General features: G+C 37.9%; 1 long non-coding RNA gene and 1 pseudogene across 1 annotated transcript; one reads left to right on the plus strand and one right to left on the minus strand.

The window, feature by feature from the left end:
* On the plus strand, positions 1-27,582 carry LOC142617073 (fatty acyl-CoA reductase 2, chloroplastic-like; annotated as a pseudogene).
* LOC142615494 (uncharacterized) lies at positions 8,771-11,020 on the minus strand. The gene is made up of 3 exons (XR_012840775.1): positions 10,598-11,020; positions 8,992-9,095; positions 8,771-8,815 (listed from the first exon to the last, which is right to left on the minus strand). It is a non-coding gene; the product is annotated as an uncharacterized LOC142615494 (long non-coding RNA).

The raw sequence follows: 27,582 nt of genomic DNA on the forward strand, positions 1-27,582 counted from the left end.
ATGTCCACTCTAAGGATGCTGATGTCGAAGAGGGGCTCGAAAGCCTCCAAAAAAGACGCGGGTGAGTCCCAGATCCCTCCTCTTCTGCCACCGCCCCCTCCTCCCTCCGACCCTAAACTTCTCATTCCGGAGCCTAAGAAAAAGAGGAAAAATGAGGCCAAGAAGGCAGATGTGAAGAGGCAGAAGAAGCTAAAACAGCAACAACAACAACAACAACAGAAAACTGGCAAAGGTAAGGGACGTGCCTCTTCAATGGAAAGTGGGGAGAACCGAGACCTGGCCAAGGTACGCCGTACACCGGCCGACTGGTCTCTCGGGCTGAAACTAGATAGAGCACCAATCTCTTGCCAATCCAGCATCAGGGTGTTCTAGCAAGGTCACGCTCACCACCTGGCCGAGGCTTTGGAACGGCCTCTTCTTCTGCCTAAGGATATGGACGCCCTTGACAAGATGAACCAACCGCATATTTTTCTTTCGCTAAAAAGGGACTTAGATCTGGCGAGTATCACATGTTTACCCCCACATTACTGTTTTCACTACATTTTAACGAAAAAATCGTTCTCATGTACTTTGAATTTTTCCTTAACAATAATGCATTTATTTTAATATTTTAACGCAGGCCATCCAGGAAGTCTTTGCTGCCGAGAAGTGGGTGGAAGACTCTCGGAAGAAAGCTACAGCTGAGCTTGAGGTCCGGCAGGAGACCAAGAAGTCCCTAGGCTAGGCTCTTGTGAAGAACGAGAACCTAAACAAGCAGCTGGCAGAGCAAAAGAGGGAGAGAAACGGTGCCGAGGCCAGCCTGAAGACAATGAAGACCCAGGTGGAGGGGCAACGCAAGCTTCTACGTCAGAAGGACGAGGACTTGTCCAAAGTCCAACAAGAAAATTTCAACCTGAAGAAGGAGCTTACTAGGATGAGGGAAGAGGCTTGTACCTTCAAAGACAGCATGAAGGCCGCGAAGAAGGCTGCTTACAAAGAAGGGGTGGAGGCGACAGAAAACCAACTGACAGAGGAGTTTGCCGAGCTGTGCCGGGAATATTGCCAACAAGTATGGGCGAAAGCTCTAAATATGGCAGGGATTCCCACAACTTCCGAGTTGAGGAAGCCTAAAAACATTTGGCTTCCCTAGGACATCCAGGTGCTCGAAAAGCTTCCTCCTGTCGCACCTACCCCAGAGACGGCGCCTTCAACGCATCCATCCACGACTCCGCTGCCCATTCCAACTCCTAAAGAACCCGCTGGTTCTGACAAAAAGAAGAAACAAGACGACAGAGCCGAGAAGCCTACGAGCCAGAATGCCGAGCCCAATGTCCCTCCACCAGTGGCAAGAGATAAAGGGAAACAAGTCCAGACCTCATTCGAAGCAGAGCTGAAACGAATAGAGGAGGACAGCAAACCAAAAGAGGCTGCCAACACTTCCGAGTAGAACCCTCCTTCCAAGGCTTAAGGCTCAGGCTACTTGGGACTCCCTTCTCTTTTTTGTGATAAGTTTTTTTGTATTAGGACTTTAGTTTTTACCCTCTTTTTTTTTTTTTTTCTCAAAATTTTATCTCCGATGTATTCATTGACAAAAATTAGTGAGAAATTTGGAAGATTTGATTTTCGACTGGCTTTCAACATTTTGATTAGCAATAACTTCAAATAAAAGCACATACACTTGGTGTACATATGTAAATCATGCCTCAAAACCATAATACCTGTAATATAGCAATGCACAATTTAAAACTGAACTTTAGCATTTAGTTGGAGCAGAAAGCAATCCATCAAACTTACTGTGGCTTATCAACGCATCAATACTCATGTCGTATGGTTTCTGCTAATTTTACCGAAGTAGAGAGTCTGAGGACCTGACATAACTAAAGTTTTGTTTAACAGTCAATAGGACATCAATTTCCACCAAGTATGTGGTCCGAGGATCATACATGACCAAGTTTCTATTTGATATTTAAAAATAGTGAATTAAAATGTTAATTTCCCCAAAGTAGAAGGTCTGAGAACCCGACATTATTAAAGTTCTGTTTAACAAACAATAGGATATCAATTTTCACAAGGTATGTGGTCTGAGGACCATGCATGACCAAGTTTCTGTTTGATACTTAGAATTAGTGAATTGAAATGTTAATTTCCCCAAAGTAGAAGGTCTGAGGACCTGACATAACTAAGGTTCTGTTTAACAAATAATAGGATATCAATTTTCACAAGGTATGTGGTCCGAGGACCATGCATTACCAAGTTTCTGTTTGATATTTAGAAATAGTGAATTGAAATGTTAATTTCCCCAAAGTAGAAGGTCCGAGGACCTGATATAACTAAGGTTCTGTTTAACAAACAATAGGATATCAATTTTCACAAGGTATGTGGTCCGAGGACCATGCATAGCCAAGTTTCTGTTTGATATTTAGAAATAATGAATTGAAATGTTAATTTCTCCAAAGTAGAAGATCCGAGGACCTAACATAACTAAGGTTCTATTTAACAAACAATAGGATATCAATTTCCACAAGGTATGTGGTCCGAGGACTATGCACAACCAAGTTTCTGTTTGATATTTAGAAATAGTGAATCGAAATGTTAATTTTCCCAAAATAAAAGGTCCGAAGCAGAACTTAGAAAGGTCCCTAAATAATAATAATAATAATAATAATAATAATTGTTCTACGCATTAACTTCAATTCTAATTAAGGTTGGGAGGTAAGGATCGCATGCAAATATATATATTTTCTATTTGAGCCACAATCATTTTATTCTACTACATATCTAGATTATTATGAAGAAGTGAATATCATGTGATACAACAATAGATCTTGTTAGTTTATCTAATATAGTAATTTGGGAATATATATTCAATGGTGCAGCTTTTATTGAGAAGATGCCTGATGTGGAGAAAACCTCTCTCTTAATTAAGGCAAAGGATAAAGAAGCTGCTATCCACAGACAGAAAACCGAAGTATGTTATATAAAAAATTTTCTTTTTGTTTTTTGTTGTGTGTGTTCATAGTCGACAGAATGAATAATGATGCTATGTAAAGATGCAAGTTACTTTTATGTTTCTTTGTATTTTAATTACGAGAACCTCTGAATCTACGTTCATAGTCTCAGAGATTCAATTATTGTGATTAGATTTTAGACTCGGAACTGTTCAAGTGCTTGGAACAAATGCATGGGGAATCATTTAAAGCTTTCATGATGAGGAAGCTAGTCCCAGTAGTTGGGAATGTTTGTGAACCCAATCTGGGGATGGATCTTGATACAGCTAATGAAATTGCAAAAGAAGTTGATATGATCATAAATTCAGCCGGCAATACAACTTTTGATGAAAGGTTTCTCTATCTATTTTAGCTTGAACGTACATTTATTTAAAACAAGGTTGTTTAGGGCTTTTTTTTTTGTATTCTTGGTGTTCTCTTAAAATTTAATCTTAAATATTATTTGTGTGTGTGTGTGTATATATATAGGTATGATATTGCTCTCAACACAAACACAAGAGGACCTTCTCGACTCTTAGGTTTTGCAAAGAACTGCAAGAAACTTCGGCCTTTTCTTGCATATATCAACCGGTATGCAAGTAAGCTATTCTAAAGCTTAATATTTACATTATCATAGTTTCTTTTAATTAAACTGTTACTTTGTTACACAACATATGTCAATGGGGAGAGACAAGACAAGGATTTATCATGGGAAAGTGTCACCTTAGAAACCCTACCAGTATCTATCCCAGTGCTAGATATTATAGCTGAAATAGACTTGGCTTCAGATTTTATCTGTGCATGAAAATGAAGCTTCTCAAAAGAAGAAAGAATTGGGTCTGCAAAGGTAACTAACTGTGCTTTAATGTTCAATTAGAAATGAAACATTAATCAATCGAAACAAGATACAAGAAAATCAACCTTTGTAGTTCCATATATACATTTTCTAGGACCAAATTATATATAAGAAAAAAAAAATTTTGTCCAAAGGCAAAAAGTTACAAGTTGCAAAATATGATTGTTTTAACAAATAACCCTTAAATCCATAAGGGGTTACTTGAACATTTTAATAAAATTCTAAATGCCTAGTAGATTATGAACTCTAATTTATAAACAAAGAAATTGAAAATTATAACAAAATGAAAAATTACCATAAGTAACAAGTTTAACTAATCAAAAGTTTAAACAATGGAATTTGCCCGAAGAGCAGCGTAAGTTAGAACAAAAGGCAATGAGTTTCGATCCTCATGAGTCATGTCAATTCCCTTCGGGTCACAAAAATTCACGTGATTCCATATATTGCTGACCCAAAAGGTTTTTATCAGTTTTTTTTTTTTTTTTAATCTTACGATTCGATTTTTGAAGATTTCTCTGTTTAAGGAAAGTAGGTGCTACGACTCACATCACTATATTGTTTAAACAAGTGTAAAAATTAACATCCTTTCAAGCTTAATTGCAAGTTTATCATTGCTCAAGCTTACTTGATCAACATAACTATAACAAATCAAAAATCTTTGGATGGCAAAACACTTATGTGTTCACCAAGCCATGGGAGAATGCTAATAAATAGCATGAGAGATGTTCCAGCAGTCATCTTCCGCCCAAGTGTGATTGAGAGCTCCATTAAAGAGCCTTTCCCAGGATGGATATAGGGAAACAAGTAATTTTTTTAACCTCCATAATAATATGTTCCCTTTGAAGCTTGCTAGATTTCAAGTCTCTAGAAGGGAACTTCACACACATATACACTTAAATTAGGCTAGAGTAGAAATTCTATCTTATAGAAAATAAAAAATAAAAACAATAGGTTTCCATAAACTATACTCTAAAACCACCATTCAAATCAAAGGTACAATTGATTGTTATTGGTCTTAAATCAAAATAAACTAATTATAGACATAATTAGTCTTTAGAAAGTCCAAGATGGTTGCAATCCATACTCCACTTTGGGTGTTTGCTAAAAATTCTTTCTACTTACTTCACCAATGTCATAATTAAGCCCATAACATTGTTGCTTTTCTCTAGTTATTACTTACGAATAATTTGTTGAGCTACGGTTACAAATGATTTGCTACTAGCTAGGTTTGACAATCGTAATACCCAGAAATTGATGGAAGACATGTCATTTGGAAGAGATGAGGGACTTTGGATTTAACGTAGGCAGCATAAACTGGGAGAATAATATCTTGAACGTTCATATTCCAGGTTTTAGAAGGCATGTATTGAAAGGAAGACTTATATTCTAATATTTATTCTTGAACCCTAGTAAAGATGACACACTCAAACAAGGATGATAGGTTAGCTAGCGTGCGAAGGGTCTTAAGAGAGTCGACCAAGGTCACTGGCACGCAATCGACTATGTTTCTGTGTGGAGGTCAAAATGGTTTGTGGTGAGAGAGAGAGAGAGAAAAAATATTTCATAACTTTTATTGATGGACAGTTCCTTAATTGAGGCATATTGAAATACCATTCATTTGTTAATTTTGCTCATTAAATTGTTGAGTTTGATGCATGAAGCTTTTTATGGTGTTTAATTAGTTTATACTTAACAAACAGGACACTCCCTTCCTTTGAACCCTTGACCTTGGCATACGATTTCATTCTTGATCATTTTTTCTACACCAAATTTTGCTATATCACGTTAGCCTTTGGTGATAGGGAGCAACAGGTTCTAAACAATTAACCGCTAATTAATGTATATATTGTATTAAACATCTGAGTATCTGACACATCTTGTATTATATTTCTTACTTTTATTTATGAGAAGCAATGTACTCCTTCCACTATTATTGTAACTAATCGCAGACCCAAACGATGTGTAGGAATAAATAATTATTTTGTATTATAATATAATATATAATTTTTTAAAGATAATTAGTTCTCCCTAGAAATTAAACAATTTCTATTCAGTCAAATTAGGTCTACTTCTGTCCCATTCAGTCCAATTTCGTCTAATTAGGTCTACTTTGGTCCAATTTGTTCCACTTGGTCCAATTCGGTCAATTTCAATCCCACTTCAGTCCATTTTAACTGGACCTTAAATTGATTCTTTTTGTATTTTTTTTTTTTCAAGTTTAGCTCAAAAATGAATGTCTATTTTTTAATTTTTGGATTGAAAAGTAAGAAATTTTATTATGAGTTGGTTTGGGATCTACTTATTTTGGTGAAACTGAAAACTTTTAACTGAAAGTACCATAGATAAAGATAAAAGTTAACTAAAATAGTATAGTGGGACCCATGAATAGTACAAAAAAGTCTAGTAGAACCCATGAATAGTAGCAAAAATAAGCTGAATAGTAAAACAAGTTGGCAAAAATAATTTTTGCCAAACAAATATTATATTTGGGCTATATTCTTTAGTTTGAGTTAAAAAAATACAAATAAAATACTAAAATACACATTAGAAATTAGAAATAGAGCCTTAAAAATGCAATAAAAATGACAAATATTCAAAAGTCTTATTTGGTCCACATTGATTTTATTCGGTCCAATTTGGTCCAATTTGGTCTATTCAGTTCAATTCAGTCCATTCTATCTTATTTAGTGCCCGTTTGCTTCAGCTTTTAGGGGCTGAAACGCAGCTTTGTTTAAAAGCTGAACAGAAATGAGCATTTGGTTCAGCAAAAATGCAACTTTTGGGTAAAAGTTGCGTTTTGGATCAAGGCATAAAACGCCCAATCCAATTATGGAGCTTCGGAGGTCCATAAACAAAAAGTTCATGAGCATTTTGAAACTATCCGTTGGGCAATCTTGGGAAATTACCAAATTACCCTTCAAAAATCTATCCATTCTTCTTTCTTCGTCTTCTTCAACGCCTCTCAGCTCACTCACGCCTCTCATCTCTTCCTCTGTATTTTTTTTTAAAAATTTTATTTATCTAATCTGATCAACACAAAACAACTTAAAATCAACTCAAACCCCATTGGAAAACCCATCCCAAACCCAACTCAAAATCAACCAAAAACAAAATCAACTTAAAATCAAACCCAAAATCCACAACAAAAAAAAAAAAAAAAACCCAAAATCCCAAAATCCCTATGTTTCAATCATCTTCATCTTCTTCATCATCATCTTCTCTGGAGTGTGAAAAAAAAAAGAATAAAGAAGGAAAGATGAAATATGGAAATAAAGAAAAGAGACAAAAAAAGAGATGCAATAGCTCTGTGGATGGATGAGTTCTTGAGGACGGATGAGTTCTTGTGGTACCTCTGTGGACGGATGAGTTCTTGCATAGAGGAAAAAAAAAAAGAGAGGAAGAAGTAGAGCTCTGTTTTGTAGGATATGGACGAAGTGAAGTGTCTGGAGGATATGGCTGTGCAAAAAGAGAGGAAAGAAGTAAAAAAGGAGAAGTGTAATACGTGGGTGGAGGAGAAAAAAAGAGTGGAAAAAAAAAGGAACAAAGAAGGAATGCGGTACGTGTGTGGAGGAGAAAAAAAGAGGAAAAAAAAAGGGGAAAAAAAAGAAGAAGAAGAAGGAAATGCTATCGCAATATTTTCACAATAAATTTTAAGTGGTAAGTTATTATTGGCTAATATTGATGAGAAAAAAAATAATTTTTATAAAAAGAGAAAAAAAATAATTTTAATAGTACGTTCAAATTAAAATCAGTATCAATTTTTATCACAATATTTTCACAATAAACCTTAAGTGATAAGTTATTATTAGCTAATATTGATGAGAAAATAATAATTTGTATAGAAAGAGAAAAAAATAATTTTAATAGTACGTTCAAATTAAAATCAGTATAAATTTTTTTCACAATATTTTCACAATAAATCTTAAGTAGTAAGTTATTATTAGCTAATATTGATGAGAAAAAAATAATTTTCATAAAAAGAGAAAAAAATAATTTTAATAGTACATTCAAATTAAAATCAGTATCAATTTTTACCACAATATTTTCACAATAAACCTTACGTGGTAAGTTATTATTAGCTAATATTGGTGAGAAAACAATAATTTTTATAGAAAGAGAAAAAAATAATTTTAATAGTACGTTCAAATTAAAATCAGTATTAATTTTTATCACAATATTTTCACAATAAATCTTAAGTGATAGGTTATTATTAGCTAATATTGATGAGAAAAAAAAATTTAGAAAGAGAAAATTTGATTTAAGTATTTGAAATAGTTGATTTAAGTATGAAATAAATTCTGTTATATCTACATTGTCCTTTTTGGTAATTTACCCTTCAAACTGCAACTTTTATAAGGACTAGCCAAACACTCAGCTTTTTCAAAAAACACTTTTTAACAGCTTTTACCAAACACTCAACTTTTTGAAAAATCACTTTTCATTATGCACTTTTTGAAAACTCAACTTTTTCATTATGTACTTTTTCAAAAAGCCCAACCAAACTCACCCTTAGTCTACATCGGTCCTTTCCAGTCCATTATGTCTACTTTGGTCCTATTCGGTCCATTCAATCCACTTTGATCCACTTCAGTTCTATTCGGTCAGTTCTATCCACTTTAGTCTTAGTCAGTCCATTCTGTCTACTTCTGTTATATTTGGTCCTATTCGGCCCACTTTGATCCTCTTCAGTCCTATTCAGGATATTTGGTCCACTTTAGTTCTATACAGTCCATTTTGTCCACTTTGGTTATATTCGGTCCCTTCTGTCCACTTCGGTCCTATTCAGTCCACACTAGTTCTATTTGGTCGACATCGGTCTAGTCTATCCACTTCAGTTCTATTCGGTCCATTTGTTCTTATTCGGTCTATTTGATCCTTAAAATACAAAGAAACAAAAAGGTAACATGCATCTTTATATAGCTTTATTATTCATTCTGTTGACTATGAACCCATGCATTTGTTCCAAGCACTTGAAAATTTCCGAGTCTAAAATCTAATCACAATAATTAAATCTCTAAGACTATGAACATAGATTAAGAAGTTCTTTATGCTTAAAATACAAAGAAACAAAAAAGTAACATGCATCTTTATATAGCTTTATTATTCATTCTGTTGACTATGAACCCACACAATAAAAAACAAAAAGAAAATCTTTATATAATAACATACTTCAGTTTTCAGTCTGTGGATGGCAGCTTCTTTGTCCTTTGCCTTAATCAAGAGAAAGATTTTCCCCACATCTGGTGTTGTACGTAACATCTTCTCAATAAAAGCTGTACCATTGAATATATATTCCCAAGTTACTATGTTAGATAAACTAACAAGTTCTATTGTTGTATCATATGAAATTCACTTATTCATAGTAATCTAGATATGTAGTAGAATAAAATGACTGTGGGCACAATTTATGAGCTCAACAATCTAGGTATCCTAACTTATTGCCAGGAGTCAGTCAAAATTTCCTTGAGGAGCTTAAGAATAAAATGATTGTGGCGCAAAAAAGAAAAAAATTGCATGTGATCCTTACTCCCCTACCTTAATTAGAATTGAAAGTTAATGCGTAGAACTATTATTATTATTGTTATTATTTAGCAACGTTTCTAATTCTACTTATTTTTAAGATGATAAATTATTAATTAAGTTTTTATATTTAGATTTATTAACATCTCTTTTACAATTGGAAAAAGTAAATCAGCTTAATATGTTTATGTCATAATCAATCTAATTAAGTAGAATTTTGATAAATTTCATTTATTATAAATATTATTGTAACTTCACTTAATAATATGATTTTCTATTATGGGTGATTTATTTACAAAAACCAAAGTTTCAAGTTCTTAGGGAAATTGATTGTCAATGGTTAATTAACACACTCACAACATTTTTTTTTTTTTTTTGTTAATACATTTTGATCACACGTCACCACCAATTTAGGCATTTTAACTCAGTTTCCAGGCTTGAGGGTTTAAGAAGAAACCAAATAAATAAATAAAAATATATTGTAACTAAGCATAATTAAGGCTAACCCCAATCTATAAATATACCCTACCAGGGTCCTTTGTAATCAATACTTCATAAATATTATTAATAATCCTAATTGTAATTTCATTATTGCTTTTTTAAAGAAATATTGTCTGTTTGGCATAATTGATTTTGCCAACTTATTTTATTATTCAATTTATTTTTGCTACTATTCATGAGCCCACTGTACTTTTTTATACTATTTATCGGTCCCACTGTACCATTTCAACTAAATTTTACTTTTATCTACAGTACTTTCAGTAAAAAAAAATTTAATTTCAGCAAACTAAAAGGATCCCAAACAGACCTATAGTGTATAAGTAGCTTAAATTAATTTCAATAAAATCTACATATTTTTTAAACAATATATTTTTAAGTGTTAGAAATATTAAGTTTATTATGTGATTATATGTAATGACCTAAGGGGTCACCCAATATATTGTAACTAAGCATAATTAGGGCTGACCCTAATCTATAAATATATCCTACCAGGGTTCTCCGTAATCAATACTTCAAATCACATAATCCTCATGTCCTCCTTTTTTTACAATATTTTCTTATACGATTCTTAGTCTTTTATTAAGAAAAGAAACTATTGAAAGCAACCTATTTTCGGAGAACACTAAAATATGGTTTATATTTATATTTTTATCTTCAATTTAAGAAAAACAAAACTATTGAAAATATGGTTCTAAAAAAGCGACAACGAGGCCATGTTTTTAAGAAATATGAAAATGCAAAAGAAAGTTAATACCTTTGCCTATAAACCCAGTTGCACCTGTGATAAGATAGTTCTTGCCCCGAAGATAACTAACAATGCCAATACCATCAGATGGTTTCAGAAGAGGCATGATAGCAGTGGTGGTAGGCGTGGTTTTTATACCATTGTCAACCACCATATCTGTGGATGTTATCACATCCTGAGGGTTTTTGTGAGACAGTGTCAGAGCTGAAGAGAGACTGCTACCGCCCCCTTCTGCTTTTTCTTTGTTTTGGCAACTGACAATCTTATTAGTTCTCCGAGAAGTTTTGGTACTATAGCAGTTATAGTAGCAATGGTGGTTGTTTTTTGTAGCGAGAACAGGGGTTGTGATACTATTATGAATTGAATGAGCAAAAGTGAGAGAATAAGACATCTTTGCTTTAGAAGGCTACCTTAGCTCAGCAAGGGACTTAAGCCTTTAGGCATCTGATATTCTGTCCAAAGGAGCAGCCGAGAGCCTGATTATATAGCTACGGGTCTTCTTATGAAAAGATAAATTCTTTTATAAATTGATTTCCACATGGGATTGTTGCAAACCAATGATTGGTCATTTTATATTGGCATTCGGTGGCTTGGAGGTTTAAAACATGGACATTCATAATATTTTCATAACACTTTCATAGCAAATCATAGATAGTAGGTTGTTATATTGACATTTGGCGGCTTGAAATGGACCCAAGTAATGGTATCTCCTATTGCATGATTGATGACACATATTACTGTGAAAGTATTGTGAAAATATTCTGGATGTAGCATTTCTCTAAATAAAATAGATTTACAAAAATATTAAACTGGGAGTTTTATATTAAAATATAGCTTTCCACTGTTTTTCCGATGCCTAAATCAATGGATTCGGACAAAAACCAAGAATATTTTGAAAAATAAACATTACAACGTTTCCATTGTTATGAGTGGGCATAAAATTAATTTAAGTTGTGAATTTAAATTGAAACTAATAACAATCTATTACTTATAATGTATTGTGAAAGTATTATGAAAATGTTGTGGATGTAAGACTTTTCTAAATAAAATAAATTTTTAAAAATATTAAAGTGGGAGTTTTATATATATTAAAATGTGATTTTTCACTATTCTCCAGATGCCTTCAGTATTCAAAATCGAAGGATTTGGAAAAAAATCAAGAATATTTAGAATAAAATATTACAACCTTTCCATATATTGTCATGGGTGGACAAAAAATTAATTTAAGTTGTGAATTCAAATTAAAACCGATAATAGCACTAACTCTGGCTAGCACAAGACAAAACTAAAGTAAAAGAAAAAGTCCAAAAGTTCATATCATTAGTGAACTTTGAATCTGAAGTTTGTAAACTTAAAATATACTTTTTGGGCTCCTTAGAATCTATTTCTCTCTCAAGTTGTAAAATTATAATTATAAGCATTCTGACTATGAGTTATTAACATGAGAGACATTGTTATCATGAATGTAAAGAATTTTAATCATGCTTAAAACTATTAGAATTAGAAGGATATGGAAAGTTTTATATTTTTTTGATTTGTACATTATGCAAGCAAAAAATAACTTGAAAAGTATTGTACACTTGGGATAGATAAATTTTCAAGATTTTGGTAGAGATCTCAAAAATATAATTCCATTGGAAAATGGTTTTTTCTTTATTATTATTACTTAAAAGATGAAAAAATTTCTTATATTTTTGAAAAATGAATATCCTTTTTATATTTGAAAAGATGAGTATTTTCTCTTAAAAAACTTCTTGACTTTTTGAAAAAGTTTATTTTTGAAAAAGAGGCTATATCTCATGAGTTTCTGGAAAAGAGGGTTTTGAGAATGGTTGTCTCATGAGTTTTTATGAGAATGGGATTTCAATGAGAAATTATAAAAGATAAACTAATTTTATTTTAAGAGAGGTTTTTTTTATGTACTTTAAAAAATTGTTTTCAAGATTAAATTGCAATCCTTTGAAAGAGGGGTTCTTTTTTTTTTTTAAATAATAGACTCAGAAGATCCATCTTCAATAACACTACACTCACCACATTGATTAAAGATGCAGAGAATAAGCAAGATGCAAAGGTGGTTTCCTTTAAATCAATGGGATTTAGTATACATATGTGTAAAAGAAGGCATATACCTTCACGCATAGTATACACCGATAAGTATGAGGGAAACTCCAACCTTTATTAATTGTATAAATGTAAATGACTTGTATATAAATGACAATAAAGTAAATGATCACAAGTATTTATAGTACAAAAGCATTGTAATTGACAAGTATTTAAAGAGTATAAAAGTCACACTTTTATTTTGTAGCAAAAAAAAACTTGTGTTTTTATTTTATATATATAATTTTTATTTTAAGAATCTAATTTATAATTGGATAAAGTAATTTGAAAGTCAACAAGAGAGTAGTTCTATATTTTAGACAATATTTTAGTAGGAGATAGAATTGTATTTTTATCTAATTGTCTTTTAATTTTGTTTTTATTTAAATATAAGAGTGTAGGGACAATTTTTTATCTAAAAAAATGAGAATCTCAATAAAAACCTTTTAAATAATAATATAAAGAATTTGTATTTAAATTTCAAGAATGTAAACAAAAAGTTATTACATTGCATAAAAGTCGAGCAAGAAAATAAAAAGAAAAATAATGTAAGTGGAGCACATAGAGCCATAATGTATTTACCAGGAAAATAAAGAAGAATGGATAGCAAATATGGAAAGCTAGACTACCCTAGCCTAGAAAAGGGAGAAAAAACAGAAAGCTTACATAAGGCTTTTTAGGGAAAAAGGCTGCTGAGATTTTTTGTACAAATGGTTTTAGAGACTAACCTATACAGGAGAAGAGAGTGGGGTGAGCTGGAGAGAGATTTCTGTAGAGGTTATGTAGGATACGTGATGGTTGTTGGTTTTGAAAAAGATGAAGGGCATGGGGCATTTATTCTAAAATGGGGGCCAAGTAGCTAGTCACAGTCCCCTATACCTTTAGGCCTACTGGCAGTGTAGGAATGGCCCCAACAATTTAAACTGAAAGATAATTTATTGTACATTTCCTTTCCATTTTGTGAACTTTTCTTTATGGGCTAACTAACCTCCGCTGTGGTTGTGTAAAATGCAAAAAAAAAAAAAAAAAAAAAAAAAAAAAAAACGCGCCGTTGGACAGGTTGTAATATTTATTTTTCTAAGAATTTTGCTTTTTGTCCAAATCCTTCCATTTAGCATGCCGAGGGATATTGGAAAACCACATTTTAATATAAAATTATAACTTTAATATTTTTTAAAATTTATTATATTTAAAAAATATTATATCCACAATATTTTTATAACAAATTATAGGTAGTAAATTGTTATTGATTTTAATCTAAATTCACAACTTAAATTAATTTTTTGCCTACTCATAACTATGAAAATGTTGTAATATTTATTTTTGTGAAGAATCTTGATTTTTGTTCAAGTAGAGACAAAATTAAAAAATAATTAGATAAAAATTAGAATTAAAAACATAAGTAGAATTAGAAACGTTCCTAAATAGTAACTGTAAGTGCACAATTGCACCTGGTCCCAAGAACAGTTATGGGCTCAGGCCCAATGAGCCTTAAACAATACGAATTTGTAGAGTGTGGGCTTGAAACCTAGGTTAGAAGTGTGTGTGGGGATTAAATGACAAACTAAAGATTGCAAATACTTGGAAACAATAAGGAATACTGTAAATAGGCCTCCTCGGACGTAAGCCGAGAGCTGTTCTTATATTATATCTTTCTCTTTGTCTTTTTTCTGTTTAGGTTACCAAAAGTCTCCCTTCTTTCTGCTCTAGGTCCCTCCTTAAATACTCCTCCTCTTAATACTTTATACACGTGTTGCCTCCACTCCTCCCTTAGCTTAGATATTTCTTTTCTTAGCGCCTTTGAACAGTAACTAGAAGTTTCCCTTCTACTGTTCAAGTGTCACTTCCCCATTAATGCGGCCAGGGTGGTAGGTGCAGGGTCTTTAATGTGGAGGTAGCAGCCTTTACCTTTGACATTTTTCCAACATCGGTGCTTCTAGGACATTCAAGGGTTCACCCCCTTTAACCATTGGTCTTGACCGCGTCATTCCCTAACCTTTACCATGAAGTCCCGGGTTCTCTGGTGCCAGTCCGAGGGGAAAAACATCCTCGGCTGGATCCTCGGATCCTCGGCGTATGGGCCGACCCGAAGTAATAACAAGCCCTAAACTCAAGAGCAGGTCGGCCTTCCTTAGCAAGACCTAACGGCCCATATTCCTTTCAAGATCTTTTTACTCCCCACAATAGCCCCTCAAAACTCTAATTTTCGACATCCGAGGAGAAAAATAGGGTTTTGATCTAACGAGGATCCACTCCTACCACTTTATAAGTGATGGCACGTGTGGAAATCGTTTCGCGTCCCAGAAGATGCCACTTGGCGGTTTTATTTTCAAAAACGCGCGCATTTATTACCGTAAGTTACTCTTTGTCTTCCATGTTCAACGGTGAGATGGGCATCCAACGGTCCTCGTTACTCCACGAAATTTTAGGCGGGACAAATATAATTTCGAGGCCGCCTTTTCGCACGTCGTGACGCTTTGGGAACCTGCGCCTTCATTTAAGTCATCAGGGATCAATCCCATCAAAACAACAACAATCATTCTTTACCAGCAGAAAACCGTGGAAACCTGTACCTTCAACTTTGTAAGTTCTTGCTCTCTCTATTCTTAACATTTTCTCCTCGGATACAGTCCTCAGCTGTCTTCTTAAACACCCTCCCCTTTAGAGTTTAACCTTTCGTTCTTTTCTAATGGGCAAGTTTAAGTGTCTAGTTGATACCGCCGCTGGGATGGAGGGCTTTAGGGCTAAGTACCGTATTCCCAGCGATGTAGGACTAAAATATTGCCCGGCAGAAGCCGTGGCCGGTTCTAGGAAAGAGGAAGAAGTTATCATCCCTATGATAGCCTTTATAGAGGGTGGGATGACCCTTCCAATGAAACCCGTAATGAGGGAGTACCTTCGCAACCACCGGTTGTGTCCCGATCAATGCCTCCCAAACGTTTTTAGAGTTCTAGGTAGTGTAGATGCTCTAAACGAGCAGATGGGTTTAAACCTCACATGGCACGATGTCGTGTTCCTATATGAGTCCCATAAACTTTCTAAGGTAGGTTATTATATTAAATCTCGGTCCAGCACTGTTAGGCTAATCTCCTGTCTGCCCAAATCAAACAAAGGCATGAAGGACGACTACTTGATCGTGTCTGGGAACTGGCACGACGGCCTCCACTGCCCAGTTGAGTGGGGGGATCCAGATGCGACGCCGTAGGATTAATCTCCCCACAACACAACTTCTCCTAACACACACACAGAAATGCGTATTCGTATTTACTCAAATTTGTTAAATATTTGTGTGAATCTGACCAGATTTGTTTGTTTTGACGTCTTTTTTTTGCAGATAAGCAGCACGTGCGTCCTCGTCTGAGTCACTGTAACATTGCCGATCTAAACCGAGTACTTCGCTCCGAAGTGTTCGTTAGTGAAGACTTACAACTCCGGGCTGCTCACCTCATTCTAGGGTACAATCCCCTTTCCTCGGACTTCCAGGAGATAGAGAACGCCATAATTGCGGGCGACCGAAGACGAAGGAGGATAAACGTAGCTCGGCCCCACTTCCTGGACGACCGCGACCTCCCGGACGCTCCTAACACCGTTTTGTACAACCAGCCTATAGCAACAATCCCCCTTGCTGTGCATTCACAAACGACTGTCATTCCAGAAGAGCAGGTGTCTTCTTCACACACACTTGACGACGAGATAGATCAATTCCATCTCGAAGACACCGAGAGACCTCGCGGGAACCAGTTTGTGGTACTTTCCGACGAGGAGGAAGAAGCCACCGAGGCCTCTGGACTTGCAGGGTTTGTAGTTGCCCTTCCCGAGGACGAATTTGAAGAAGACATGGGAAGAATGGAGGGTCTCCTCACCAATAGGGCTACTAAGGTTGCAGAAAAAAAGAAAACGGGGACGTCCCAAATTCCCCCAGCTTTACCTCCTCCTCCTCCTCCAGCTGAGCCAAAACTGCCAGCCGAGGATCCCAAGAAGAAGAGGAAGGGGGATAATGAGGGGAGGATTACTAAAGACCCCAAGAAACCACGCCAACAACTCCCACCGGCCCAGCAGCAGAAGCTGGACAAGGGCATGGGTAGAGCCCGTTCGGTTGAAATCGGGGAATTCAGGGACGAGGCTGAAGTGCGCCGAGCACCGACCACCTGGTCCCCCGATCTAAGGCTGGACGGCGCACCCATCTCCTGCCAGTCCAGTATAAGGGCGGTTCAACAAGGCTATGCCCACCACCTGGCCGAGGTCTTGGAACGCCCTCTTCTGCTGCCCAAAGACATGGAGACTTTGGAAAAGATGGGCCAGCCACAACTATTCCTCTCACTGAAAAGAGACTTAGCGCTGGTAAGTTTTTCTCCTTTTTTAGGTAGATTCCACTTTTAATAATATTTATAGGTAAGTTTATTTTTTATTATTCCTAACTCCATCATACTTTGTTACAGGCTATTCAGGAGGTCTTTGTAGCTGAAAAGTTTATTGAAGACACTCGGAAAGTAGCCAGAACTGAACTCGAAATTAGGATGGAGACTGAGAAGTCCTTGGGTACAGCCCTTGCCGAGAACGAGAAGCTGACCTCGGAGGTGGCAGATCTGAGGAGAGAGAAAAATGGGGTCGAGTCAAACTTGAAGACTATGAAGACCCAGATAGAAGGACAGCGCAAGCTCCTTCGTGAAAGAGATGAAGAGCTCTCCCAAGCTCAAAGGGAGTGCTCGGATCTGAAGAAGCAACTGGCGCTGATGAAGGAAGAAGCCAGCTCCTTCCAACTCTCTCTTCAAGCTGCCAAGCAGGCAAGTTTCGATGAAGGGGTAGCAACCACCGAGGAGCAGCTGACAGAGGAGTTCGCGGCTTTATGCCGCGAATACTGTCAAAAAGTATGGGGGGAAGCTTTAAACGTAGCAGGAGTTCCCCAATCTTCGGATTTGAGGAAGTCCGAGAACGTTTGGCTTCCCCTAGAAATACAGGAGATTGAAGAGGCTCCTGCTGCTACTCCTACCCCTGAGACAACTCTTCCTGCTCTACCTCCAGTGGTCCCACAACAAATTCCTGATCTTACAGAACCTTCTGGTTCCAACAAAGAGAAGGAAGGAGGAGGGGATGCAGAGAAGGATTTAAGCCAAACAGTTGAACCCAACGTCCCTCCAACGAAGACAGCAGATAAGGGAAAGCAGATCTTGACTCCCTTTGAGCTGGAGTTGAGAAAGACCGAGGGCACTAGTACCTCTCAGCAAGAGCCTCCTCCAAAAGCTTAGGACTTAGCTTAGGGCTTAGCTTAGGGCTTCTCTTTTTCCATTTTTGAACTATCTATGTAATGCATATTTAACTGATTAATGAAGAACAATTTCATTTGCTTTTCACTTGGGTTGTATCTGTTATACTTTACCTTACTATTTTTGTATTTGTTATAAAGATTGCCATTAGCACATAACCAAAATTTCTCAGAGTAAACAAATCTAACTCCAAGGATTGCACAATCATAACTTTCACATAATCTTATGCACACCATTAAAGATTTAATAAAAGGTGACATGGTTAATATATTTAAACAATGCCTTGATTAAAAAGAAAAGAAGAATTCATATAACGATTAAACCCTTATAATGCATAACACTGTTTCTAGTAGGATGTAAGATCCGAGGACCATTCCTTACACAAAATTGCTTAACACTTAAAGATATGAAACTTAAGGTCCGAGTTTAATAAACAGTAACGCATTAACATCCAGACATAATAAGGAGATAACCTTGATCAAAATTGTGGTCCGAAGATAAGACTTAACCAATTTTACGTTTAATTCTTAAAAATTATAGCTTCAAATGTTAATTTTCCCAAAGTAGGAGGTCCGAAGACCCGGCATAACTAAGGTTCTGTTTAACAAGTGACAAGACATCAATTTCCACAAGGTTTGTGATCCGAGGACTGCACTTAACCAAGTTTCTGTTTGATTCTTAAAAATTATAACTTCAAATGTTAATTTCCCCAAAGTAGGAGGTCCGAAGACCCGACATAACTAAGGTTCTGTTTAACAAATGACAAGACATCAATTTCCACAAAGTTTGTGGTCCGAGGACTGCACTTAACCAAGTTTCTGTTTGATTCTTAAAAATTATGACTTCAAATGTTAATTTTCCCAAAGTAGGAGGTCTGAAGACCCGGCATAACTAAGGTTCTGTTTAACAAGTGACAAGACATCAATTTCCACAAGGTTTGTGATCCGAGGACTGCACTTAACCAAGTTTCTGTTTGATTCTTAAAAATTATGACTTCAAATGTTAATTTTCCCAAAGTAGGAGGTCCGAAAACCCGGCATAACTAAGGTTCTGTTTAACAAGTGACAAGACATCAATTTCCACAAGGTTTGTGATCCGAGGACTGCACTTAACCAAGTTTCTGTTTGATTCTTAAAAATTATGACTTCAAATGTTAATTTTCCCAAAGTAGGAGGTCCGAAGACCCGGCATAACTAAGGTTCTGTTTAACAAGTGACAAGACATCAATTTCCACAAGGTTTGTGGTCCGAGGACTGCACTTAACCAAGTTTCTGTTTGATTCTTAAAAATGATAACTTCAAAAATCAGAGCTACTCATAACTTTGAAATATTAATTGACAAAAGCTCATTTTCATTAATAGTAATACCTTCTAAGATTATTTACATTCCATGGACGTGGTACAATTCGTTCATTTAGGTCAGCTAGCCTATACGACCCTATGCCTGCTATTGAAACAATGCGATAGGGGCCTTCCCAGTTAGGTCCTAGCTTACCCCAAGCTGGGTTTTTAGAAGTGCCTACAACTTTCCTTAATACAAGATCACCAGGCGCAAGTGGCCTTAGCTTCACGTGGGCATCATATCCCTGTTTTAGCTTCTGCTGATAATAAGCCATTTGGACCATAGCTGCCTCACGCCGTTCCTCAAGTAAATCAAGATCTCTCTCTAGAAGTTCCTTGTTATTCTCTGGGCTAAAAGAACTTGTCTTTAGAGTAGGAAAACCAGATTCCAATGGTATCACCGCCTCGGCTCCATAAGTCATAGAGAATGGCGTTTCTCCAGTGGACCTGCGCGGAGTGGTCCGATACGTCCACAGGACATGAGGGAGCTCTTCTACCCATCTGCCTTTCGCATCATCCAACCTCTTCTTGAGCCCGTTGACTATGACCTTGTTAACGGCCTCGGCCTGCCCATTCCCTCGAGGATAAGCTGGGGTAGAATATCTATTTGTGATACCCATGTCACCACAATATTGCCTAAAGGCGTTGCTGTCAAATTGAACGACATTGTCTGAGATAAGTGTATGCGGTATACCAAATCTAGTAACAATATTTTTCCATATAAATTTCTTGGAATCAACATCTCGGATATTGGCTAAGGGCTCAGCTTCAACCCATTTAGTGAAATAGTCTGTTCCCACGAGCAGCCATCTTTTGTTGCCAGCAGCTCTTGGAAATGGCCCTACAATGTCCAGGCCCCATTGTGCGAAAGGCCAAGGGCTAGAGAGAGGGTTAAGAACCCCTCCAGGTTGGTGGATATTAGGGGCGAACCTCTGACATTGATCACATTTTCTGGCATAGTCCTGAGCCTCCCTCTGCATATTGGGCCACCAATAACCCTGAGTTAGGGCTCTATGGGCTAAAGACCTTCCCCCAGTGTGGCTTCCACAAATTCCCTCATGCAATTCCTCCAGTAATGACTCTGTTGATTCAGGGTGTACACACAACAAATACGGTCCTGAAAAGGATCGTTTATATAGCTTCTGGTCCTCGGACAACCAGAAACGCGGCGCCTTTCGACGTACCTTTTCTGCTTCAACTTTGTCTTCGGGAAGGATGTCATTTTTAAGAAAAGATATGATCGAATCCATCCAACTAGGACCAGGCCTTATTAGATGGATGCGAGGTGCGTTAGCAGCTACAAGAGAAGGTTCTACCAGATCCTCAACGAGAATAACCCTTGGTAGACCTTGAGCCGAGGATGTTGCCAACGTAGCCAAATAATCTGCATGAGTGTTTCCACTCCTAGAGACATGAGCTAAGGCAAAGGAGTCGAATTCAGCCTGCCGACGCTTGACCTGGGCCAAATATTCCTGCATTCTGGGGTCTCTAGCCTCCATGGTCCCCATGACTTGGCCGACCACTAACTGAGAGTCCGAGAACACATGGATTTCCTTGCCACCCATCTTATGTACCATTTGCATGCCTACCAAGACTGCTTCATACTCGGCCTCATTATTAGTAGCCGAGAAGGTCAATCTCAAAGATTTTTCAAAGACAATTCCTTCAGGGGATATTAGAACAAGTCCAACACCAGACCCTTTTTGATTAGCAGCCCCATCTACATAAACTCTCCAAGCCGAGGGTGATATGGCTGTGATCACACCAACTGATTTTTCACCCATGTGTGCTTCTTTTGAAGTTTCTTCTAACAATGGTTCAGTAAACTCTGCCACCAAATCAGCGAGTACCTGTCCCTTTACTGAAGTGCGAGGCTTGTATTTAACATCAAAGGCTCCCAAAATGGTTCCCCATTTTGCCACCCTGCCAGAATAATCAGCACTACGCAACACAGCCTTGAGAGGCAACTGAGTCAAAACAACCACAGTATGAGATTGGAAATAATGAGGAAGTTTGCGCGTGGCGTGGACTACAGCCAGAAGCGCTTTTTCCAAGGGCAGATAGCGCACCTCGGCCTCATTCAAGGACTTACTAACGTAGTAGATCGGTCTCTGTACTCCATTTTCATTCCTTATAAGGACTAGGCTCACCGCGTGAATAGCCACGGCCAGATAAGCGAATAAAACCTCGTCCACCTCAGGGCGAGATAAAATGGGTGGCCGAGAAAGATATTGCTTAAGCTGTTGGAAGGCTAACTCGCAGTCCTCGGTCCATTGAAACCCTTTCCACTTGTTCAATAACTGAAAGAAAGGACGGCACCGGTCAGCTGACCGAGAAATAAATCTATTCAACGCAGCAATCATTCCAGTCAATTTCTGAATCTCTTTTGGGTTCCGAGGCGGCTGCAAATTCTGAATAGCCTTAACCTGCACTGGGTTTACCTCTATGCCCCTATGAGTGATCATATATCCCAAGAACTTTCCAGATCCCACGCCAAAAGAACACTTTGAGGCGTTAAGGCGCAACTTATACTTCCTTAGCATCTGGAAGGTGTCGGCCAAATCTGTCATGTGCGAAGGTACTGTCTTACTCTTCACCACCATATCATCCACGTATACTTCTATGGTGTTCAAACATTCGGGTCATCATTCTTTGGTAAGTAGCCCCAGCATTTTTTAACCCAAATGGCATGACCTTATAATGATAGTTCCCGGTTGGAGTAATGAAAGCAGTCTTCTCCTGATCTTCTAACGCCAAGGGAATTTGGTGGTAACCCTGGAAGGCGTCCAAAAAACTCATCCGAGGATGTCCGACAGTAGCATCTACCAGTTGATCAATCCGTGGCATTGGGAACGAATCTTTAGGACAGGCCTTGTTCAGATCAGTAAAGTCCACACATACTCTCCACTTGCCGTTCTTCTTCTTAACAAAAACAGTATGAGCCAACCATTCAGGGTAGAAAACTTCTTTGATAGCCCCTGCCCTTTTGAGTTTAAGAACCTCTTCCTTCACAGCCTCAGAATGTTCTCGGGAAGATCGCCGAGGTGGCTGCCTCCTCGGAACAATGGCCGGATTGACGTTTAAATGATGACAAATAAAGTTCGGATCTACGCCTGGAGCCTCATAGGGGTCCCACGCAAAGACATCTAAATTATCCTTCAGAAATTTCAATAACTCCATCTTCTCTTGGTGTGGCAATCGTATGCCAACCTGGAAGAACCTCTCTGGATCATCTGTTATTACAAACTTCTCTAACTCCTCACAAACAGCCTCATCTTCTGTCATCGCTCCAGGTGCCTCCGGAGCTGTTAATTGCTATGACTCCTGGATGGGCAAGGTTGATGACTCAATTTCTGACTGACGAAGCACCGCAGCCGATATGCATTGCCTAGCCACTACCTGACTGCCAAGGATTTCCTCAACATGCTCCCCCGAGGGGAATTTCACTTTAACATGTAAGGTAGAAGAGACAGCTCCCAAAGCGTGCAGCCATGGCCTAGCGAGGATGGCTGTATATGGAGAATACGCGTCAACCACAATGAAATCTACCTCAACCGTTTCTGTGCCGGATTGAACGGGTAAACGGATCTGTCCCTTCGGCACAACGGCCCTTCCTTCGAAGCTTATAAGTGGGGAGTCGTAGGGAGTTAGATCTTCCAACTCCAACCTTAGCCCTTTAAATAGATCAGGGTACATGATATCTGCACCGCTGCCCTGATCTATCATAACCCTTCTCACATCATAATTCCCTATCCTAAGGGTAACCACAAGAGCATCGTCATGGGGCTGGATAGTCCCTACTTTATCCTCCTCGGAAAAACCCAAGACAGGTAAAGTACTCTTTAACCTCTTCGGCCTGCTACCCACATCCTCGGCCTGCGGATGGGAAACCGCCATAACCCTAGTGGGACCTGAGCCGGTCCTACCAGGTGCAGCGAAGATAACATTGATTGTTCCCAATGCTGGCCGAGATGAACTGTTCCTCTGGTTGTTTGAACCAACTTGACTGACTTGCCCAGTGGGCTGACACAAGTGCTGCTTTAACTTTCCCTCACCGACGAGCTGCTCTAGATGATTCCACAGGGTCCGACAGTTCTCAGTAGTGTGGCCCACATCCTGATGGCACTGACAGAAAAGGTTTTGATTTCTTCTCGCAGGGTCTCCTGCCATCTTACCGGGCCATCTGAAGAAGGGCTCTTTACGAACTTTTTCTAATAACTGATGCACTGGTTCTCGGAACACAGTATTTACAGCCTGGGGTGCTGCAGAGCCGGATTGTCCGAAGTAATCCCTCCTCGGCTTGTTGTTATGATATTTGTCCGACCTGAAATCCCTTCTCTCCTGCGGGATAACCTTCTCCTTTCCTTTCCCCTGCTGCTGGTCTTCCTCTACCCTTTTATATTCATCAATACGATCCATAAGACGGCGTACGCTGCGGACGGGCTTTTTCGTCAAAGACTTTCTTAGGTCGTGATCAGTAGGGAGGCCCACCTTAAAGGTATTAAGGGCCACCTCATCAAAGTCGCCATCTATTTCATTAAACATCTCCCAGTATCTGTCGGAGTATGCTTTTAGTGTCTCCCCTTCCTTCATGACCATGGATAACAACGAATCCAATGGCCGAGGGACTCTGCTACAAGTAATGAACCGCGAAGCAAATGCCCTAGTTAGTTCCCCAAACGAGCCTACAAACCCCGATTTGAGACCGTTAAACCATCTCATAGCCACAGGTCCCAAGCTGGAGGGGAAGACTTTACACATCAGAGTCTCGTTGTGAGAGTGCACTGCCATCCTTTGGTTGAAGTGACTCACGTGCTCCACCGGATCAGTCCGGCCATTATAGATGGTAAAGGTGGGCTGGGTGAACCGCCTGGGAAGCTTCCCCCTCTCAATCCTCCGTGAAAACGGAGATTTAGAGAGTTGGTGCAACGCCCTACTCATGGTATCGTTGCCTAAGCCCCTAGAACGAAGCTTCTTACGTCTGCGGGTTGGCTGGTCGTCCTCCTCACCGGAGGATGTTGCGCTGGTGGGGGAACATGACCTTGAACTGTACCCAAGTCTCCTATCCTTCTCTGAGGAAGAACTAGACGAGGACGGGGAAACCTTACGTTTAGCACGGCGTAACTTCCTCTTCAAACGATTGATTTCCTTCTGCATGGATTTAGAACCCTCATCGTGGGTAGTGCTACCCCCTCCATGAGTATGGCTAGCCCCTGGGTATTCTGTATGGACGCTTCCCTCACGATCCCTACGTTGTTTAAGACGTTCGAAATGATCTTCCGGTTGTGATCCTTGTGACTCTGCATGGTGAGAGCCTAAGCCTGCCATAATATCCCTACCCCTTCTAGACTAGATTCCCACAGACGGCGCCAATTGTAAGTGCACAATTGCACCTGGTCCCAAGAACAGTTATGGGCTCAGGCCCAATGAGCCTTAAACAATACGAATTTGTAGAGTGTGGGCTTGAAACCTAGGTTAGAAGTGTGTGTGGGGATTAAATGACAAACTAAAGATTGCAAATACTTGGAAACAACAAGGAATACTGTAAATAGGCCTCCTCGGACGTAAGCCGAGAGCTGTTCTTATATTATATCTTTCTCTTTGTCTTTTTTCTGTTTAGGTTACCAAAAGTCTCCCTTCTTTCTGCTCTAGGTCCCTCCTTAAATACTCCTCCTCTTAATACTTTATACACGTGTTGCCTCCACTCCTCCCTTAGCTTAGATATTTCTTTTCTTAGCGCCTTTGAACAGTAACTAGAAGTTTCCCTTCCACTGTTCAAGTGTCACTTCACCATTAATGCGGCCAGGGTGGTAGGTGCAGGGTCTTTAATGTGGAGGTAGCAGCCTTTACCTTTGACATTTTTCCAACATCGGTGCTTCTAGGACATTCAAGGGTTCACCCCCTTTAACCATTGGTCTTGACCGCGTCATTCCCTAACCTTTACCATGAAGTCCCGGGTTCTCTGGTGCCAGTCCGAGGGGAAAAACATCCTCGGCTGGATCCTCGGATCCTCGGCGTATGGGCCGACCCGAAGTAATAACAAGCCCTAAACTCAAGAGCAGGTCGGCCTTCCTTAGCAAGACCTAACGGCCCATATTCCTTTCAAGATCTTTTTACTCCCCACAGTAACAATAATAATAATAATTGTTCTAGGCATTAACTTTCAATTCTAATTAAGGTGAATACGTTTATTTCAACAAATAACCCTTAAATCAATAAAGGGCTACTTGAACATGTTAATAAATTCTAATGAAATTGAAAATTATAAACAAAGAAATTGAAAATTATAACAAAATGAAAAATTATCCTAAATAACAAATTTAACTAATCAAAAGTTTAAAGGATGAAATTTGCCGGAAAAGTGGCGTAAGTTAGGACAAAAGGCAATGAGTTTCGATTCTCATGAGTCATGAAAATTCCCTTCAGGTCACAAAAATTTACGTGATTCCATATATTGCTGACCCGAAAGAATTCTATTAGTGGTTTTTTTTTTTTTTTTTTTTTTTTTTTTTTTTTTAACTTTACGGTTTGATTTATGAAGATTTCTCTGTTTAAGGAAAGTCAGTGCTATTCGCATCACTATTAATTGTTTAAACAAGAGTAAAAATTAACCATCCTTTTAAGCTTAATTGCAAGTTTTTCATTGCTCATGCTCACTTGATCAACATAACTATAACAGAGCAAAAATCTTTGGATGGCAAAACACTTACGTGTTCACCAAGGCCATGGGAGAGATGCTAATAAATAGCATGAGAGGAGATGTTCCTGTAGTCACCATCCGCCCAAGTGTGATTGAGAGCTCTATCAAAGAGCCTTTCCCAGGATGGATACAGGGAAATAGGTACTTTTTTTATCCTCCACAATAATATATTCCTTTTGAAGCTTGCTTGAATAATGCATTACGTGTTAAATTTCACACTATTTCTTATTTGTTAAAACTTTTAGGATAACTAGTAATTTATCAAAGGTTCTTCAATATCATAAATAATTAACTATACTTTTCATGTTTTCTTAATTATACGTAAATAACTCAGAATGCTGGATCCATTGATCTTATCCTATGGGAAAGGCCAGCTCCCAGGATTTCTTGTAGACCCAAAAGCAATTATAGATGTGGTAATTTGCAACTTTTTTGCTTCCTTGCAATATTGGGTTAACATACCATACTATTATTTTTTTTTCTCCAACTATGAATTGACACATGAATGCTTTTAGGTTCCTTTGGACATGGTTGTCAACGCGTCCATAGCAGCCATAGCAAAGCATGGGATAACTGCGAAACCAGAATTAAATGTCTACCACGTTGGGTCATCTTCTGTAAACCCGCTTTTGTTGCATGATTTATTCAAGTTTTCTTGCGATCACTTCACTTGTTCTCCACTAATGGACTCCAAAGGGAAAAACATATGCGTCGATGGAATGAAGTTTTTTAGTTCAATGGACAATTTCTCCTCTTACATTTCAGATGAAATAGCTGAAAGAAGCGGACTAATGGATACAACCATTACAGACTCTAAGCTGCGAGGCAAGCTGGCAATAAAATGCAAGAAGATAGTGGAGCATGCTGTTCACTTGGCTAAGATTTATGAACCATATATGTTCGATAGGGGAAGGTAATTAATGTCTTTTACTTTGGAATCCTCACACACACACAAACGCACGCACACATATATTATAGCCAATAAGTAATTTTCTAAACTTCACCTATAATGGGCGAGAACAAAAACAATAGGTTTCTATAAACTATACTTTGTTTTTAGAAAGTCCAAGGTGGTTGCAATCCATACATCACTTTGTGTGTTTGCTCAAAATTCTTTCTCCTTATTTCACTAATGCAATGATTAAGCCCATACATTGTTGCTTTTCTCTGGTTATTACTAACGAATAATTTGTTGAGCTACAGTTACTAATGATTTGCTACCAGGTTTGACAATCGTAATACCCAGAAATTGATGGAAGGCATGTCATTGGAAGAGATGAGGGACTTTGGATATAACGTAGGCAGCATAAACTGGGAGAATTACATCTTGAACGTTCATATTCCAGGTTTTAGAAGGCATGTATTGAAAGGAAGACTTGTATTCTAATATTTATTCTTTTGTTACCAAGATCCCCATACCTTGATAGGGTGTTGGGGATTTTTGCATTTGTGTTTATTGTACCACTTGAATATTGTCCAGAGAAGACTATGAAGTCAGTGATACGTGCATTATCAATCTCAAAGTAATATTGAGATTTCTCTACAAATAATAATAATAATAATAATAATAAAGAAGTAATATTGGGATAA

This window comes from Castanea sativa, chromosome 11, assembly GCF_040712315.1.
Source record: "Castanea sativa cultivar Marrone di Chiusa Pesio chromosome 11, ASM4071231v1".
NCBI lineage: Eukaryota > Viridiplantae > Streptophyta > Magnoliopsida > Fagales > Fagaceae > Castanea > Castanea sativa.